The sequence below is a fragment of the Rattus norvegicus genome, chromosome 11, assembly GCF_036323735.1.
Source record: "Rattus norvegicus strain BN/NHsdMcwi chromosome 11, GRCr8, whole genome shotgun sequence".
NCBI lineage: Eukaryota > Metazoa > Chordata > Mammalia > Rodentia > Muridae > Rattus > Rattus norvegicus.
The window spans coordinates 30,123,297-30,144,391 of NC_086029.1; the positions used below are offsets into that span (position 1 = coordinate 30,123,297).

The following is a 21,095-nucleotide window of genomic DNA, read 5'->3' on the forward strand; positions in this document are numbered from 1 at the left end:
TAAGCCACTACCTAAAGACTATACATGGACTGACCCTGGACTCTGACCCCATAGGTAGCAATGAATATCCTAGTAAGAGCACCAGTGGAAGGGGAAGCCCTGGGTCCTGCTAAGACTGAACCCCCAGTGAACTAGTCTATGGGGGGAGGGCGGCAATGGGGGGAGGGTTGGGAGGGGAACACCCATAAGGAAGGGGAGGGGGGAGGGGGATGTTTGCCCGGAAACCGGGAAAGGGAATAACAATCGAAATGTTAATAAGAAATACTCAAGTTAATAAAAAAAAATGTTCAGAAAAGAAATGGGAGGACGGAGAAACTGAGAATGACTCTTAGCTAATATCTAGAAATGACATGATACTCTTACACTTATGTCTGCATAAAAATGAGTTCTGACAACAACCTGGAAGAATCTAGAGGTCCTTTCTCTCCCAACCCTCCTCAAATGAATGTAGCCTTGTGAGTATCTGCTTGCATTCTGTGAAACTTTCGAGCAGAAAAATTAGCTGGTATTCCTGGACTTCCAATTCGGATATGCATAAAATCATAACTTTGTGCTGTAAACAACTATTGAGTTTGTAGCAATTTATTAGATGGTGATAGAAATTTTGTACAGGTCTGAAATGTAAATGTTTGATATGTGGCAGTCAGGCAAAGTGTGAATGGTGAGAGGAAAGAGACATACATGTAAATAAGTCACCGTGTGCAAAGTCCGCATGCAGGTGGCAATGTGGAAATGTAAGGGCTAAATGGAAGCTATTTTAACTTGATCATGAAAAGAGAAAGGATCACAGCCTGAGGTAGGAAAAAAAATCCCGAAGCATCATGGTAGAAATCTAATTGCCCCCTTAAAATTTTGGTTCTCAAATCATTCATTACCTGGATATATCTTAACTTTCTGTTTTTATGAGTGATGTCTATCGGCATTTGCTCATTTGAATTTATGGATATAAATTCAAATTTGAATTTAAAAAAAAAAAAGAAAAAGAAAAAGAACTGGCTCTATAGGCTCCTATACTTTCATACATGGTCCCTGACTAAAGAATTATTTGTTAAGTGTTAGGAGGTGTGGCTTTGTTAGAGTGGGTGTGGCCTCATTGGAGTTGCTCTGTCACTGGAAGTGTGCTTTGAGGTTTCAGAAGCCCACGTCAAGCTCAACCTTTCTCTCTGCCTACCAGCTTGAGGATCAGAATGCAAACATGTCAGGTACTGCTCCAATGTCACACCTGCCTTTTTCCTGCCATGATAATAATGGACTAACCCTCTGAAACTGTAAGCAAGCTCCCAACTGAATGCTTTCTTTTCTAAGAATTGCCTTGGTCACGGTATCTGTTAACAGAAATAGAACAGTAACAGAGACAATAACATTAGTTTATGTGAGTATAAATATTTCATAAAGAATATACGCAGAATCCCACATTTAAAATGAGCATTTTTTTGAGTGAGTATTCTTGATTTCAGTTGTAGTGTTCACTTATTAGGACTGTGGGAGCCTGAAACTACTTACACTTCCTCAGTCAGGACAAGAGTGCTAGAGAGCACTGGACCTGTGCTATACAGAGCAGAAGGCTCGTTCTCTAGAAAATCATTTTGACCAGAAGGCACACCTCATAAAAGCTCGACAACCACCTAAACAGTAACATTGATGAGGATCTAAGTTTTTAAAAACATGAGACTGTCTGTACTGGCTGGTTTTGTGTGTCAAGTTGAGCTGGAGTTATCACAGAAAAGGACTTCAGTTGTGGAAATGCCTTCATGAGACCCAGCTCTAAGGCATTTTCTTAATTAGTGATCAGGGGGTAGGACCCAGCCCATTATGGATGGTGCCGTCCCTGGGCTGGTGGTCTTGGGTTCTATAAGAAAGCAAGCCAGTAAAAAACATCCCTCCATGGCCTCTGCACCAGCTCCTGCTTCCTGACCTGCTTGAGTTCCAGTCCTGACTTCCTTTGGTGATGAACAGCAATGTGGAAGTGTGAGCTGAATAAACTCTTTCCTCCCCAACTTGCTTCTTGGTCATGATGTTTGTGCAGGAATAGAAACCCTGACTAAGACACTCTCCAAGATGTTTTATTGAACTCAAACAATGATGGTGGCATTTTTGTACTGTGCCCCACCTCCACAAAAAAATATTTTAAAAAATCTTTCAGTATCTTTCAAATATTCCTAATTTTCATTTAGAAAATTAAATGAATCTAAATTAGTGGCTTTTTTTACTCATATGTGACAATGACACTCTAATATAGCCTCACTTCTCTTCCCTTTGCCTTTTGTCTCTCCCATCAATATTTCAAGATCACCAATACATCACAGTCAGCATAACATGATACTGATGGTCTCTGTACAAAGAGGTGAGGGGGTAAAAGGTGATAGAAAAGGTATCTTTTTTATCCCACTCCAAACTCAAAACATGCACCTTTCCTTAGTCTCTCTGGCTCTGTTAATAAATCTGCTCTCTTGAGACCAGACTGTCATGACACAATAACACAAAGTAGGTGACTTAGACAACAAAAATGCACTTCTTCACAACTCAGGAAGAAGGAAGTCCAAAAGCATCTATTCAACAGGCTTGCTTCTCCTGAGTCCTCCTTCGTGGGTCTATCTTTTTGGTGAATTCTAACATGTTATCCATTTATACACATATGCATTACCTCAAGTCTTGATACCAAGAACAGTCACTTTCAGGGATTTGAAAAGTACAATATCCAATAAAGAACAACATCCAAGTTTCTAATTACCTCAAAATGTCTTAATTTCTTCTTCTATAAACCTTTCCCCTACTCCCAATGGGCTATTTTTATGTAAGCCAGTGGTTCTCAACCTTCCTAATGTTACAATTCTTTAATACAGTTCCTCAAGATGTAGTGACTTCCAAGCATAAAATAATTTTGCTGCTGCCTTAGTTAGGGTTTTACTGCTATGGACAGATACCATGACCAAGGCAACTCTTTTTTTTTTGTTTTGTTTTATTTTGTTTTTGTTTTGTTTTTGTTTTGTTTTGTTTTTTCCTTTTTTTCTTTATTAACTTGAGTATTTCTTATTTACATTTCAATTGTTATTCCCTTTCCCGGTTTCTGGGCCAACATCCCCCTAATCCCTTCCTCTCCCCTTCTATATGGGTTTCCCCTCCCCATCCTCCCCATTACCACCTTCCCCCCAACAATCATGTTCACTGGGGGTTCAGTCTTGGCAGGACCAAGGGCTTCCCTTTCCACTGGTGCTCTTACTTGTCTATTCATTGCTACCTATGAGGTTGGAGTCCAGGGTCAGTCCATGTATAGTCTTTGGGTAGTGGCTTAGTCCCTGGAAGCTCTGGTTGGTTGGCATTGTTGTTCATATGGGGTCTCGAGCCCCTTCAAGCTCTTCCAGTCCTTTCTCTGATTCCTTCAATGGGGGTCCCGTTCTCAGTTCAGTGGTTTGCTGCTGGCATTCACCTATGTATTTGCTGTATTTTGGCTGTGTCTCTCAGGAGAGATCTACATCCGGTTTCTGCCGGCCTGCACTTCTTTGTTTCATCCATCCAAGGCAACTCTTATAAGGACAAAATTTAATTGGGGCTGGCTTAAAGGTTCAGAGGTTCATTCCATTATCATCAAGCTGAGAGCATGGCAGCATCCAGGCAAGCATGATACATGTATAACTGAAAGTTCTACATCTTCCTCTGAAGGCTGCAAGTAGAATGCTAGCTTCCAGGCGACTAGGATGAGGGTCTAAAAGCTCACACCCACAGTGACAAGCCTACTCCAACAGGGTCAAAACTTATAATAGTGCCACTCCCTGGGCTGAGCATATGCAAACCATCACAGCTGCTATTCATAACTATAATTTTGCTACTATTGTGAATTGTAAATACTTGCTATGTAGCCCCAAGGGGTCATGACCAACAGTTTGAAAACCTCTAATATAGACTATTCTTGAAGCATGCTAACCCACCTCTCCAGCACATATACTCTCCTGCCAGACCTGCATTTCCCATGGTTAGGAGCAATAAATCTACAGCAACTCAGAGGCCTATTCTTTTTTTAATCTTTCACCACCTTTTAAGTGATTTCCTTACCTCCTTGCAAAGAGACCATTGCTATTGTGTCCCATGATGTCTCTGTAGAATTTTTAATGTCTCGATCCATATTTTCTACACGGAGAGTGAAGAACAACTGGTGATCCACAAAGCCAGCTCATCACTATTTTAGATTTTAAATGAATTTCCTTGCATTTTATTTATGTCGGTGTATGTGTGAGTGCACATGTTGTATGATATATATGTGGAAGTCAGAGGATAACTTGTGAGAGTTGATTCTCTTCTTCCACCATGTGGGTCCCAGGAATCAAACTCCAGTTGTTGGCTAGCAGTAAGCATCTTTCCCCACCGACACATCATCTGACTCTTAATACCATTTCAGACAATAAAGAGTGGAATGACATTTTAATGACGTAGAAAGATACACACGTGGTATGTGTGAGTGGAGACGCTGAACGTTCTATTTAGTCATCTAGCTAACCCTGCACCTTCTGTCTTTTGCCTTTCTTTGGACATTGTATAGGTAGCCAGATGACAACAGGCGACTATAAATTGCGTCTATTTCCTGAAACGCTAATTGAATTCTGCTCACAGAAATCCCTATTTTCTAAACTCTTTCCCCTAACTACTGACTGACAGGTGGGTTCAGAACCTTGTCACCACGTGCACAGCAGCATGACAGCAGTCAAAGCAGTGAGTATACGACATCTCTTGGCATTCATTAGCTTTCCGGGCCTTGTAAACCTTCATTGCTGTGCAATTTTTAATTTAATAGTGGATATTAAATTTAATAATTTAATAGACCTAGATTATTAATCGTGTGCAGGTGATGCTGTAGGTACTTGAAAAGGTTTCTGATCCAAGATGCCATAAACCAGTGAACATAATAAAGACATATGTGTAAAATTCTCTCTGAACACAGGAAAAGATGGGAAGTCTAGTGCAGCAATAGTCTTACCAGGTTGGGAGATCCTTTGTTGTCAACACAATGTGAATATAATCCTGGGCCAAGGCAGCATCTTCATAATGAACCATTGTAGGATGATGTCATTATGCATCAAGGCAAGTCCAGGATAAGGCGAAGCCTATCATTGGATGAGAGAGAAGAGAAGTTGGGGGAAAAGTCTGAGAGGGAGAGGGAGAGGGAGAGGGAGAGGGAGAGGGAGAGGGAGAGGGAGAGGGAGAGGGAGAGGGAGAGGGAGAGGGAAAGGGAGAGAGGAAGAAGAAAGAGGAGGCGATGTGGGAGAATCAAGATGGAGACAGGGAAGGATGACCTAGATCCAGGTGGTCTTGAATTGCCAAGGTAGCTGGGATGGATTTCTGTAGGCAAATTTATCTTATCTAGGTGGGTGGTTTATATCCTTACCAGTTGGTTGTAAGTTTATTGTGTGGATGTATTGTGGATTGAGAATGGAACATGTAAATCTGATTGTTGGGTTACGGTCTGTTGAGTCTTAATTTTACCCAGTGACTGGAACCAGAGAGTTCACAGCTAGCAGAGAGCCACCGAGAGAGATACCAATCTGAGATGAACTAGAGAAAGAGCACCACAGCCAGGGTATGCACAGGAACCTGTTCCGCTGCTATTTTTTAAATTTTTATCACAACAAACAATAATTGTTTCATGTATTTTAAAATCAAGTATAAATTTAGAACATATGCCTTAGTTAATTCTGACTCCATAACAAAATATAGGCTCTCTGCCCCACTACCACCATTGCATAGTTTTAAAAGGTCAGAGGTACCAGATGAAGTGGATACAATACTTGATGAGGAACCTTTCTTGGTTCCTGCAACTTCTACATGGCCAAAAGAGCAAAAGACATCATTAAAATTATGGTTTTAAAAATAAAATTAGAATATCAATGCCTTACGTACTGGTTACTTTCCTTTATATTAAAAACTGTCTTTAAAATCTTGTCTTGGGACCTGGAGAGATGGTTCAGTGGTACAGAGAGCTTGCTGCTCCTCCAGCGGCCACATTAGGTAGTTCACCATCACTTATTACTCCATCTCAGAAGACCTAATGTCCTCTTGTGGCCTCCGTGAGCAGCCACATGCAGGTGACTTATATACACACAGCAAAGCAATTTTGTTTGTAAAAACAAAATTGATCTTAAAAATAATCTTGCGTTCTGTTTGAAATCTGCAATAAAAGCAACCATAAAGCAATAGATATGTATTCTATGACCATGCTCATAGGGATTCTCAGGGTCCTGATTCCAAAGGTTTGGGATAAGATCTGGGGTTCTAAAATGTGATTCCATGCACCGTGCTACAAATTGAATATGAACGTCACACACAATGCATGTCTTGAACGCTTGGTCTCTATATTGTGTATTGTGATAATAATTTTTTTTAAATGTAGAGCCCTTCGAACATGGTCCCTAAATGGAAGAGGCAGGTCACTTAGAGAAGATCTTGGAACATTACATAGCCCCTGATTCTCCCTGGACTCCTTGCTTCCTGCTTGGTTGTAGCAGAGGACTGTCTACAATATGCTTCTGCTGCAGTGAACTCTTACATGCCTCTCTTGACACCGTGCACTAAAATCTCTCTGAGACTAAGAGTCATGTTAACCTTTGCTTAAGTTGCTTCTGTCAAGTATTTTTTCACAATGACATGCAAAATAACAAATTCCCTGTGTGCTCCAGTCATGAAGATAATATATTCTATCACATATGGTCTGCATACCATATTTCAAGCCCATCGTGGATAAGTTTAATTCTGTCCCTGTTTCTAGATTTTAGATACCTCAAACAATTTACAGCATCATCCTTGGAATATTCCATGCCAAATAGGAAGAATAGTCTTCTGCCTAAGACATTTGACAAAAACAGTGCCCAAACTTCATTGTAATTAACAAATGTCAGTTATTTGTCTTGTCTATTCTGCTTTTCCCCCCATTAAGAAGTTCCCTTTTTATTATATTTTCATATTATACTTTAGTAATAAACATGCATGCCAAGATATTAGTATTATCCCCGGGGTGGTATACACATGTACCAGTTTGGAGTAACCCCTGACATTTAGGCACTTTTAATTACTTATAATATTAATTAGTTTGTTAATAAGTCTACCTCCTAGAAAATTGCCATGTAAATTCTTCAAACTTTCAAACTTCAAACTTCAAACTTCAAAGTTTTTGATATCTACATTTGATCCATTCAAAGAATTCTCAAACAGTGCCGAACTTGCCAAATTTTTAAAAAAACTCATAGATATTCTTGTTCACGCGTGACATTTTCTCTCCATTGGTGATTGAGAATATCAATGTATTCATTATCCCTAACTTGGTTTCTTTCCTCATCTTTGAAGCTAATACATATCTCTAATATAATGTAAAGAATAAAGGAGAATGAATACGTTAAAGACCTAAATCTGAGAAAAAATTTAAAGAAGCCTAAATGTGAGATTGATGGTAGAAATAGTATCTACGTTCTCCTAAGGATATAGCCTAAGAACTTTTAAAGACATCTGATCAATCTCACGTTCTTGGGGGTGGGGGCAGATCAAAGGAATGTGTGCCCAAGAAATAAGTAAACCACCATTCAAAGTCTCCATTTATCCATCACATGAATACAAGCTTTGATAATATATGCTAGAGGTAGAAGGAACATGAAGGATTATTGCAGAAACCAGTTCTTATATTTAAAAGGTCGTAATGAAATGTTCATATGGTGATGGTAACAGGATCACTTGGAATGATACACAGAGGTCAAGGGCTAAGCATTTCTATAAAGTTTAGAAACTCAACTAGATTAACTTGACTTTAAATGATCAATCATTGTCATAAAATTAGGCAAAAAGAAATCTCATGAGTACTTCAAAGGCATGAATTTTAAATAAGGTTACATCAGTTGCCAACCTCTTCTACATTACACTTTCATTCATTAGTCCAAGCAAGTCAGCCCTCTGCCCTAAATTCAGGAAGCCTGGCACTTTCAAGTGCCGTCTTTAAATTTAATTCGATCTCTCACTGCCAATCTGCAGTGTTGTGTGTTGTGTTGATCACCTGATCTTGAATAGTACTTCAGTTATTTTGGGGGTATGCACACCCTTGATCTGCTCCCAAGAAGGGGATGAGATGTCTTTAAAAGTTCTGAGACTGCATCTTTAGGATTGTTCTCGATTTTCATCATGCACCAGCTCTGAGAGCATAGCCTGGCAAAGAGATAACTCTCACTAACAAGAATGATGGTGGAATTTTCTCCTTTTTTCCTAATTTTTCATTTTTGTATGGTATTAGTCACCATCTACTGCAAAAAATGGTCATATAAGCAAAAGTTAAGAGATACACTGATCTATGAGTATAGCAATAAGTCACCAGGAATTATGCTATTGCTGGTTCTATATAATAGTATAATAATAGTAGGTTTTCCTATAGCACCTATGACCTATCTGGCCATAGACTCTTGGTTTTGTTCACAGTAACAATTGATTCCACCTTGTAGAGTAGGCCATAAATGTAGTCGTATAGTGGTTGTTTAACTCCAAAAGAGCTGCACCAGTATTGTAACAGTGGGTCTGTTTTGCACAGCAGATTGTTATTAGAAATTCAGAGTTCGCTTCCTGGTTGCTGCCGCCGCAGAGAGCCCTTGGGCAGCACCCCGCGAGCAAACTTGAGCCTCGGGACCACAGGTAAGACCAAATTGTCTGCTGCAAGAGAGCTGCCTGGTGAGATTGGGACACACAGAGGCAGAGTCCATCTAGGACCAGGCACGTCCTGTGTTTGCCGGAGGTCCCACGCCCGCGGATCACGGGCCCGCAGCAGCTATCTGCTCCCAGACCCTGTGGGAAAGACACCTCACCGCCTGATCAGGTGGGCACTCCCGAGGCTGCAGAGCGGAAAAGACCACCAACACTGCCCACCCCTGCCCACATCCCTGGCCCAAGAGGAAACTGTATAAGGCCTCTGGGCTCCCGTGGGGGAGGGCCCAGGAGCGGCAGGACCCCTGCCTGAGACACCACCGGAACCTGAGGGAAACAGACCGGATAAACAGTTCTCTGCACCCAAGTCCCGTGGGAGGGAGAGCTGAACCTTCAGAGAGGCAGACAAGCCTGGGAAACCAGAAGAGACTGCTCTCTGTACATACATCTCAGACGCCAGAGGAAAACACCAAAGGCCATCTGGAACCCTGGTGCACTGAAGCTCCCGGAAGGGGCAGCACAGGTCTTCCTGGTTGCTGCCTCCGCAGAGAGCCCTTGAACAGCACCCCGCGAGCAAACTTGAGCCTCGGGACCACAGGTAAGACCAACTTGTCTGCTGCAAGAAAGCTGCCTGGTGAACTCAAGACACAGGCCCACAGGAACAGCTGAAGACCTGTAGAGAGGAAAAACTACACGCCCGAAAGCAGAACACTCTGTCCCCATAACTGACTGAAAGAGAGGAAAACAGGTCTACAGCACTCCTGACACACAGGCTTATAGGACAGTCTAGCCACTGTCAGAAATAGCAGAACAAAGTAACACTAGAGATAATCTGATGGCGAGAGGCAAGCGCAGGAACCCAAGCAACAGAAACCAAGACTACATGGCATCATCGGAGGGCAAGTCTCCCACCAAAACAAACATGGAATATCCAAACACACCAGAAAAGCAAGATCTAGTTTCAAAATCATATTTGATCATGATGCTGGAGGACTTCAAGAAAGACATGAACACACTTAGGGAAACACAGGAAAACATTAGTAAACAAGTAGAAGCCTACAGAGAGGAATCGCAAAAATCCCTGAAAGAATTCCAAGAAAACACAATCAAACAGTTGAAGGAATTAAAAATGGAAATAGAAGCAATCAAGAAAGAACACATGGAAACAACCCTGGATATAGAAACCAAAAGAAGAGACAAGGAGCTGTAGATACAAGCCTCACCAACAGAATTCAAGAGATGGAAGAGAGAATCTCAGGAGCAGAAGATTCCATAGAAATCATTGACTCAACTGTCAAAGATAATGTAAAGCGGAAAAAGCTACTGGTCCAAAACATACAGGAAATCCAGGACTCAATGAGAAGATCAAACCTAAGGATAATAGGTATAGAAGAGAGTGAAGACTCCCAGCTCAAAGGACCAGTAAATATCTTCAACAAAATCATAGAAGAAAACTTCCCTAACCTAAAAAAAGAGATACCCATAGGCATACAAGATGCCTACAGAACTCCAAATAGATTGGACCAAAAAAGAAACACCTCCCGTCACATAATAGTCAAAACACCAAACGCACAAAATAAAGAAAGAATATTAAAAGCAGTAAGGGAAAAAGGTCAAGTAACATATAAAGGCAGACCTATCAGAATCACACCAGACTTCTCGCCAGAAACTATGAAGGCCAGAAGATCCTGGACTGATGTCATACACACCCTAAGAGAACACAAATGCCAGCCCAGGTTACTGTATCCTGCAAAACTCTCAATTAACATTGATGGAGAAACCAAGATATTCCATGCCAAAACCAAATTTACACAATATCTTTCTACAAATCCAGCACTACAAAGGATAATAAATGGTAAAGCCCAACATAAGGAGGCAAGCTATACCCTAGAAGAAGCAAGAAACTAATCGTCTTGGCAACAAAACAAAGAGAATGAAAGCACACAAACATAACCTCACATCCAGATATGAACATAACAGGAAGCAATAACCACTATTCCTTAATATCACTCAACATCAATGGCCTCAACTCCCCAAAAAAAGAAATAGATTAACAAACTGGATACGCAACGAGGACCCTGCATTCTGCTGCCTACAGGAAACACACCTTAGAGACAAAGACAGACACTACCTCAGAGTGAAAGGCTGGAAAACAACTTTCCAAGCAAATGGTCAGAAGAAGCAAGCTGGAGTAGCCATTCTAATATCAAATAAAATCAATTTTCAACTAAAAGTCATCAAAAAAGATAAGGAAGGACACTACATATTCATCAAAGGAAAAATCCACCAAGATGAACTCTCAATCCTAAATAACTATGCCCCAAATACAAGGGCACCTACATATGTAAAAGAAACCTTACTAAAGCTCAAAACACACATTGGACCTCACACAATAATAGTGGGAGATTTCAACACCCCACTCTCATCAATGGACAGATCATGGAAACAGAAATTAAACACAGATGTAGACAGACTAAGAGAAGTCATGAGCCAAATGGACCTAACGGATATTTATAGAACATTCTATCCTAAAGCAAAAGGATATACCTTCTTCTCAGCTCCTCATGGTACTTTCTCCAAAATTGACCATATACTTGGTCAAAAAACGGGCCTCAACAGGTACAGAAAGATAGAAATAATCCCATGCGTGCTATCGGACCACCACGGCCTAAAACTGGTCTTCAATAACAATCAAGGAAGAATGTCCACATATACTTGGAAATTGAACACTGCTCTACTCAATGATAACCTGGTCAAGGAAGAAATAAAGAAAGAAATTAAAAACTTTTTAGAATTTAATGAAAATGAAGGTACAACATACCCAAACTTATGGGACACAATGAAAGCTGTGCTAAGAGGAAAACTCATAGCGCTGAGTGCCTGCAGAAAGAAACAGGAAAGAGCATATGTCAGCAGCTTGACAGCGCACCTAAAAGATCTAGAACAAAAAGAAGCAAATACACCCAGGAGGAGTAGAAGGCAGGAAATAATCAAACTCAGAGCTGAAATCAACCAAGTAGAAACAAAAAAGACCATCGAAAGAATCAACAGAACCAAAAGATGGTTCTTTGAGAAAATCAACAAGATAGATAAACCCTTAGCCAGACTAACGAGAGGACACAGAGAGTGTGTCCAAATTAACAAAATCAGAAATGAAAAGGGAGACATAACTACAGATTCACAGGAAATTCAAAAAATCATCAGATCTTACTACAAAAACCTATATTCAACAAAACTTGAAAATCTTCAGGAAATGGACAATTTCTTAGACAGATACCAGGTACCGAAGTTAAATCAGGAACAGATAAACCAGTTAAACAACCCCATAACTCCTAAGGAAATAGAAGCAGTCATTAAAGGTCTCCCAACCAAAAAGAGCCCAGGTCCAGACGGGTTTAGTGCAGAATTCTATCAAACCTTCATAGAAGACCTCATACCAATATTATCCAAACTGTTCCACAAAATTGAAACAGATGGAGCACTACCGAATACCTTCTACGAAGCCACAATTACACTTATACCTAAACCACACAAGGACACAACAAAGAAAGAGAACTTCAGACCAATTTCCCTTATGAATATCGACGCAAAAATACTCAACAAAATTCTGGCAAACCGAATTCAAGAGCACATCAAAACAATCATCCACCATGATCAAGTAGGCTTCATCCCAGGCATGCAGGGATGGTTTAATATACGGAAAACCATCAACGTGATCCATTATATAAACAAACTGAAAGAACAAAACCACATGATCATTTCATTAGATGCTGAGAAAGCATTTGACAAAATTCAACACCCCTTCATGATAAAAGTTCTGGAAAGAATAGGAATTCAAGGCCCATACCTGAACATGTTAAAAGCCATATACAGCAAACCAGTTGCTAACATTAAACTAAATGGAGAGAAACTTGAAGCAATCCCACTAAAATCAGGGACTAGACAAGGCTGCCCACTCTCTCCCTACTTATTCAATATAGTTCTTGAAGTTCTAGCCAGAGCAATCAGACAACAAAAGGATGTCAAGGGGATACAGACCGGAGAAGAAGAAGTCAAAATATCACTATTTGCAGATGACATGATAGTATATTTAAGTGATCCCAAAAGTTCCACCAGAGAACTACTAAAGCTGATAAACAACTTCAGCAAAGTGGCTGGGTATAAAATTAACTGAAATAAATCAGTTGCCTTCCTCTATACAAAAGAGAAACAAGCCGAGAAAGAAATTAGGGAAACGACACCCTTCATAATAGACCCAAATAATATAAAGTACCTCGGTGTGACTTTAACCAAGCAAGTAAAAGATCTGTACAATAAGAACGTCAAGACACTGAGGAAAGAAATTGAAGAAGACCTCAGAAGATGGAAAGATCTCCCATGCTCATGGATTGGCAGGATTAATATAGTAAAAATGGCCATTTTACCAAAAGCAATCTACAGATTCAATGCAATCCCCATCAAAATACCAATCCAATTCTTCAAAGAGTTAGACAGAACAATTTGCAAATTCATCTGGAATAACAAAAAACCCAGAATAGCTAAAGCTATCCTCAAAAATGAAAGGACTTCAGGGGGAATCACTATCCCTGAACTCAAGCAGTATTACAGAGCAATAGTGATAAAAACTGCATGGTATTGGTACAGAGACAGACAGATAGACCAATGGAATAGAATTGAAGACCCAGAAATGAACCCACACACCTATGGTCACTTGATTTTTGACAAAGGAGCCAAAACCATCCAATGGAAAAAAGATAGCATTTTCAGCAAATGGTGCTGGTTCAACTGGAGGTCAACATGTAGAAGAATGCAGATCGATCCATGCTTATCACCCTGTACAAAGCTTAAGTCCAAGTGGATCAAGGACCTCCATATCAAACCAGACACACTCAAACTAATAGAAGAAAAACTAGGGAAGCATCTGGAACACATGGGCACTGGAAAAAATTTCCTGAACAAAACACCAATGGCTTACGCTCTAAGATCAAGAATTGACAAATGGGATCTCATAAAACTGCAAAGCTTCTGTAAGGCAAAGGACACTGTGGTTAGGACAAAACGGCAACCAACTATTGGGAAAAGATCTTTACCAATCCTACAACAGATAGAGGCCTTATATCCAAAATATACAAAGAACTCAAGAAGTTAGACCACAGGGAAACAAATAACCGTATTAAAAAAATGGGGCTCAGAGCTAAACAAAGAATTCACAGTTGAGGAATGCCGAATGGCTGAGAAACACCTAAAGAAATGTTCAACATCTTTAGTCATAAGGGAAATGCAAATCAAAACAACCCTGAGATTTCACCTCACACCAGTGAGAATGGCTAAGATCAAAAACTCAGGGGACAACAGATGCTGGCGAGGATGTGGAGAAAGAGGAACACTCCTCCATTGTTGGTGGGATTGCAAACTGGTACAACCATTCTGGAAATCAGTCTGGAGGATCCTCAGAAAATTGGACATTGAACTGCCTGAGGATCCAGCTATACCTCTCTTGGGCATATACCCAAAAGATGCCCCAACATATAAAAAAGACACGTGCTCCACTATGTTCATTGCAGCCTTATTTATAATAGCCAGAAGCTGGAAAGAACCCAGATGCCCTTCAACAGAGGAATGGATACAGAAAATGTGGTACATCTACACAATGGAATATTACTCAGCTATCAAAAACAACGACTTTATGAAATTCGTAGGCAAATGGCTGGAACTGGAAAATATCCTGAGTGAGCTAACCCAAACACAGAAAGACATACATGGTATGCACTCATTGATAAGTGGCTATTAGCCCAAATGCTTGAATTACCCTAAATGCCTAGAACAAATGAAACTCAAGACAGATGATCAAAATGTGAATGGTTCACTCCTTCTTTAAAAGGGGAACAAGAATACCCTCGGCAGGGAAGAGAGAGGCAAAGATTAAAACAGAGACTGAAGGAACACCCATTCAGAGTCTGCCCCACATGTGGCCCACGCATATACAGCCATCCAATTAGACAAGATGGATGAAGCAAAGAAGTGCAGACCGACAGGAGCCGGATGTAGATCGCTCCCGAGAGACACAGCCAGAATACAGCAAATACAGAGGCGAATACCAGCAGCAAACCACTGAACTGAGAATAGGACCCCCGTTGAAGGAATCAGAGAAAGAACTGGAAGAGCTTGAAGGGGCTCGAGACCCCATATGTACAACAATGCCAAGCAACCAGAGCTTCCAGGGACTAAGCCACTACCTAAAGACTATACATGGACTGACCCTGGACTCTGACCTCATAGGTAGCAATGAATATCCTAGTAAGAGCACCAGTGGAAGGGGAAGCCCTGGGTCCTGCTAAGACTGAACCCCCAGTGAACTAGACTGTTGGGGTGAGGGGGACAATGGGGGGAGAGTGGGGAGGGGAACACCGATAAGAAAGGGGAGGGGGGAGGGGGATGTTTGCCCGGAAACTGGGAAAGGGAATAACACTCGAAATGTATATAAGAAATACTCAAGTTAATAATAATAATAAAAAAAGAAACATAAAAAAAAAGAAATTCAGAGTTCACAGCCACATGAAATTGGTGGTCACTTTTCTCCTCAAATAGTATGCCTTGCCTCTTCCAGCACTGTGCAAGCTAACTAGGAAGGATGAACCTTCCAGGTCAGCAGCCATGTAACTTCTCCATGTTCTTTGGACTCAAGTATGTGATGTCTTCAACAGCAGCTTTTCCATCAACTTCTGAAAGATAATCAAGAACAATGGCAATTCTATAATATTTTAGCATCTATGGGATATGATTGGCTAACAACTTATAAAGAGGTAACTTACTTCTGATATTGGGTTTTTTATTTAGTACTGTATGGTTTCTGGTGTGTTGTCCCCCTATAATAGGATAGTTTCACTTTAACTCCTTTTATATAAGTATATATTTTAGGAAGCTTCTACTGTGAGAGAGTCCCACATGGCTTGTCTAAAAGGCTTTCTAATAAGGTCATTTGATTGAAAAATTGAATATGCAAAGAGTTGAGCTGGCTGATTAGACATAACATGGACTAAGAGACTCATTTTGACATCTTTTCAGTTGCTAAGTGCACTGAATTCAATTGCTTATAGTTGCACATATTATGTTAAAGTCATATGGTTATAAAATCTAGATGTCCCCTAACATCCAGTTGAATGTCACTGAATTTATCTTTAAAAGTAAAACGTGAGGGTAAAAGTTATTTTTCAATTAAAACTTCATATGTGCATATATATATATATATGTTATATCAATGTGGGCAACATGAAGTTGATGAACAGAATTTTATGATTTTTGATTAATATTTCCATGCATTCTGTCAAGGTACCTAGCTATTTCCTAGCTCCAAGTTTTATCTTAGCTTGATAAACTAAGTTTCAAAAATAGAGACCGGCTAAAGTTGATTTAGTGAGAGATGTTAAAGTCAGAAAGATCCCTTTGGGACATCAGCTGACTCATAAAGGATCTGGACTGTGACCTGAACCCTTAATAACATACAAATGATTCAAAAACATTGCTTCTAAGTCACACATCATGTAGATAGGCATCATGCCAGCCTCATTACACTGCCTGAACAATTCCAGAATTCTCTCTGGTCTTCTGACTTGTTAAGCTTTATCTTTCTGCTCCCTTAAATTCTAAAGCTATATCTGATATAAATGGAAGAATGGCACCCAGAAGAACTTAGGTATCCATGAAACCTAGGTCAGTCAATAGTCCCAAGAAAATCCCTTTGTGTTTCTCCTTTAAAGAAAATCCCTTTGTGTTTCTCCTTTAGCTGTGTGTGCACGTGTGTGTGTGTGTGTGTGTGTGTGTGTGTGTGTGTGTGTGTGTATGTGTGTGTGTGTGTGTGTAGGAAATAGAAAGAATACTGTCTGAATTTACAATGAATTGAATATAAAGGAAATGACTTCTATAGCCCATCTTTCATCATCTATATTTTCTTTCCTTCCTCACAATGAGGACATAAAGCTTGAGAAGGAGCCCAGAGAGTTGTAAGGCCTGAGAACATGTTTAACTATCCCAAATCATTATCCATATGTGAATTTTAAAAAATAATTACTCCTGTGTGATTGTTTTTCCACTTTGAAATGCTATAGAGTATCATTTTGATTTGAGAACTGAATTTTTCCTTTGCTCAGAGCCCATAAAGCTGTAGGTAGGCGTACGACTCATTCTGATGTGGGAATGTGGTCTTTATCTCAGGATGTGATATAAAATTTGATACAAAGTTCACAAATGCTGTATTACTAACAAAATGTGAGTACTAATTGTGTTTCTTTTTTATTCTTTACCCTTACCACCCATAAAAATGAATGGGGAAAGGAGATCTGTTATTCCAACAGTTTGACTATGAAACACTGGAACTTGAATTTAAGTGGAATTCATTTTCCATGAGGCTTCTGCTTAGTTGCATTAATGTTTTTGTAAGCTTTAGTGAAGCTGTACTTTATTAAATTGTTATTTTGTTTGTGAGGAAATGCAATATTTTCATATATATATATACATTTATATATATATTACATTGATTAGATCCTACCCTAAAGCAGATTATGGTCAATGATTAGATTCATTATTAATTAATTATAATATCAGTTACTGGAAAATATCTCAGTCAATAGAAGATGGAGGTTTTAATCCTATAAGATACTAAGATTCCTTGCCTATTGTTACCTAGGTGGGCTTAATGAAAATGCTTACTCTCTTACAAGTGTAAATCAATATTAAGTAGTGATATTGAAGAAGTCTGAAGTGTATATGGGGTACATATACACTCAGAACTACTGACATGCAGGTCTCATTACTTCATATGTCACATAAGAGTAAATTATATCAGGTAATTTACTGGTGATATTTTCATTCCTATAATTTTAGCATTTTGAAGATTGGAACAGGAGAATAATCATGAGTTCAAGCAGCCCAACTTGGGCTATAGAGTTAGATCTTGTCTCAAAACTGACAGCAGAAAAAGTAAAACTAAATAAATAAATGGAAATAGATTGAACTATAAGTAACAAAACACCAAAGATTGATCCAGGCCAAAAAAAAAATGCTTTTCCAATAAGAAGATGCAAAGACCCTAGCCTAGCATTGGAATAACTGTGTTGAGGTACCACAGGGACCCAGATCATCTCTACCGTGTGCCACCGTCTTAACAGTGCTGACTTTCATCTTTATGCCTGTCACCAATGGAAAAGCACCGGGCTCATCAAAACAGAAACGAAAAGAAGAAGCAGCAACGCTGAACGATTTGTCCTCCCATCAGGAGAGGTAAAGCTTTCTGCAGCACCCTGGAAAACACTTAATATAACATCATTACTTAGATTGACTTTAAAAGCTCTTTGACTATAATAGATAAATAGACCCCTACCTACAAAGAAGCTACGAAAGAGATATTGCTGTGTCTTTTGAATTTTAAGCATTGTTAACAAGAAGAGAATGCAGGTGTTTTGTAAGCAGTTGATAGTATTGGCCACAGTGGCCTTATTTAAACATTAGCAAAAGCATTCTGTCTGCGTTGATGTGAACACATCAGAGTACCCAATGAGATATTTAGAGAACTAAATAAGACTTAGATAATTGTTAAGTCCTATAATGATTCTTCTTAGTAGCTTGGCATTACTTTTCTTCAGTTTCTTTCCATCAACATACCAAGTATTAGGCTTTCGTGACATTTTCCAAAGCAGACATGGGTTTAATGTTGATTGTCTCCATCCCTCTTCTCTCCCACACGCCATAGCCTCTTCTAGTTTCCATGGTTTATGTGTCCGGTTACACAACTGCCCTTCTGCAACATCTTTATTTCTTTGTCTTTGCCTCCTTTTCAGTTTCATGATCCATATGAGAGTGGGTACATTTAAAGTTTCCTTGCTTTGGAATAAAGTTGTCTTGAGTATTTAAATATTTTTCTTGTATTTTTCCCCCACTTGATTAGCAAGGCTGGTAAAACATGTTTGCTTCTTAAAAGTTAACATGAGCCTACTCTACTTACATTTTCCAATTTCAGGTGAGTAGAGTGAATGTTGCTTCATGGCATTCCTTTAAAAGAAAGCATTCGTGCTCGCTTCGGCAGCACATATACTAAAATTGGAACGATACAGAGAAGATTAGCATGGCCCCTGCGCAAGGATGACACGCAAATTCGTGAAGCGTTCCATATTTTTACACAGGCCCACAGGAACAGCTGAAGACCTGTAGAGAGGAAAAACTACACGCCCGAAAGCAGAACACTCTGTCCCCATAACTGACTGAAAGAGAGGAAAACAGGTCTACAGCACTCCTGACACACAGGCTTATAGGACAGTCTAGCCACTGTCAGAAATAGCAGAACAAAGTAACACTAGAGATAATCTGATGGCGAGAGGCAATCGCAGGAACACAAGCAACAGAAACCAAGACTACATGGCATCATCGGAGCCCAATACTCCCACCAAAGCAAACACGGAATATCCAAACACACCAGAAAAGCAAGATCTAGTTTCAAAATCATATTTGATCATGATGCTGGAGGACTTCAAGAAAGACATGAAGAACTCCCTTAGAGAACAAGTAGAAGCCTACAGAGAGGAATCGCAAAAATGCCTGAAAGAATCGCAAAAATCCCTGAAAGAATTCCAGGAAAACATAAATAAACAAGTAGAAGCCCATAGAGAGGAGACACAAAAATCCCTGAAAGAATTCCAGGAAAACACAATCAAACAGTTGAAGGAATTAAAAATGGAAATAGAAGCAATCAAGAAAGAACACATGGAAACAACCCTGGATATAGAAAACCAAAAGAAGAGACAAGGAGCTGTAGATACAAGCTTCACCAACAGAATACAAGAGATGGAAGAGAGAATCTCAGGAGCAGAAGATTCCATAGAAATCATTGACTCAACTGTCAAAGACAATGTAAAGCGGAAAAAGCTACTGGTCCAAAACATACAGGAAATCCAGGACTCAATGAGAAGATCAAACCTAAGGATAGTAGGTAGAGAAGAGAGTGAAGACTCCCAGCTCAAAGGACCAGTAAATATCTTCAACAAAATCATAGAAGAAAACTTCCCTAACCTAAAAAAAGAGATACCCATAGACATACAAGAAGCCTACAGAACTCCAAATAGATTAGACCAGAAAAGAAACACCTCCCGTCACATAATTGTCAAAACACCAAACGCACAAAATAAAGAAAGAATATTAAAAGCAGTAAGGGAAAAAGGTCAAGTAACATATAAAGGGAGACCTATCAGATTCACACCAGACTTCTCGCCAGAAACTATGAAGGCCAGAAGATCCTGGACTGATGTCATACAGACCCTAAGAGAACACAAATGCCAGCCCAGGTTACTGTATCCAGCAAAACTCTCAATTAACATTGATGGAGAAACCAAGATATTCCATGAAAAAACCAAATTTACACAATATCTTTCCACAAATCCAACACTACAAAGGATAATAAATGGTAAAGCCCAACATAAGGAGGCAAGCTATACCCTAGAAGAAGCAAGAAACTAATCGTCTTGGCAACAAAACAAAGAGAATGAAAGCACACAAACATAACCTCACATCAAAATATGAATATAAAGGGAAACAATAATCACTATTCCTTAATATCTCTCAATATCAATGGCCTCAACTCCGCAATAAAAAGACATAGATTAACAAACTGGATACGCAACGAGGACCCTGCATTCTGCTGCCTACAGGAAACACACCTCAGAGACAAAGACAGACACTACCTCAGAGTGAAAGGCTGGAAAACAACTTTCCAAGCAAATGGTCAGAAGAAGCAAGCTGGAGTAGCCATTCTAATATCAAATAAAATCAATTTCCAACTAAAAGTCATCAAAAAAGATAAGGAAGGACACTTCATATTCATCAAAGGAAAAATCCACCAAGATGAACTCTCAATCCTAAATATCTATGCCCCAAATACAAGGGCACCTACATACGTAAAAGAAACCTTACTAAAGTTCAAAACACACATTGGACCTCACACAATAATAGTGGGAGATTTCAACACCCCACTCTCATCAATGGACAGATCATGGAAACAGAAATTAAACACAGATGTAGACAGACTAAGAGAAGTCATGAGCCAAATGGACTTAACGGATATTTATAGAACATTCTATTCTAAAGCAAAAGGATATACCTTCTTCTCAGCTCCTCATGGTACTTTCTCCAAAATTGACCATATAATTGGTCAAAAAACAGGCCTCAACAGGTACAGAAAGATAGAAATAATCCCATGCGTGCTATCGTACCACCACGGCCTAAAACTGGTCTTCAATAACAATAAGGGAAGAATGCCCACATATACGTGGAAATTGAACAATGCTCTACTCAATGATAACCTGGTCAAGGAAGAAATAAAGAAAGAAATTAAAAACTTTTTAGAATTTAATGAAAATGAAGATACAACATACTCAAACCTATGGGACACA

At 39.5% G+C, this 21,095-nt stretch overlaps 1 non-coding gene across 1 annotated transcript; it reads left to right on the forward strand.

Annotated features, from left to right (window-relative positions):
* The first annotated feature begins 18,723 nt into the window (after positions 1-18,723).
* LOC120095805 (U6 spliceosomal RNA) lies at positions 18,724-18,830 on the forward strand. The gene has a single exon (XR_005491569.1). It is a non-coding gene; the product is annotated as a U6 spliceosomal RNA (small nuclear RNA).
* Positions 18,831-21,095: the final 2,265 nt, after the last annotated feature.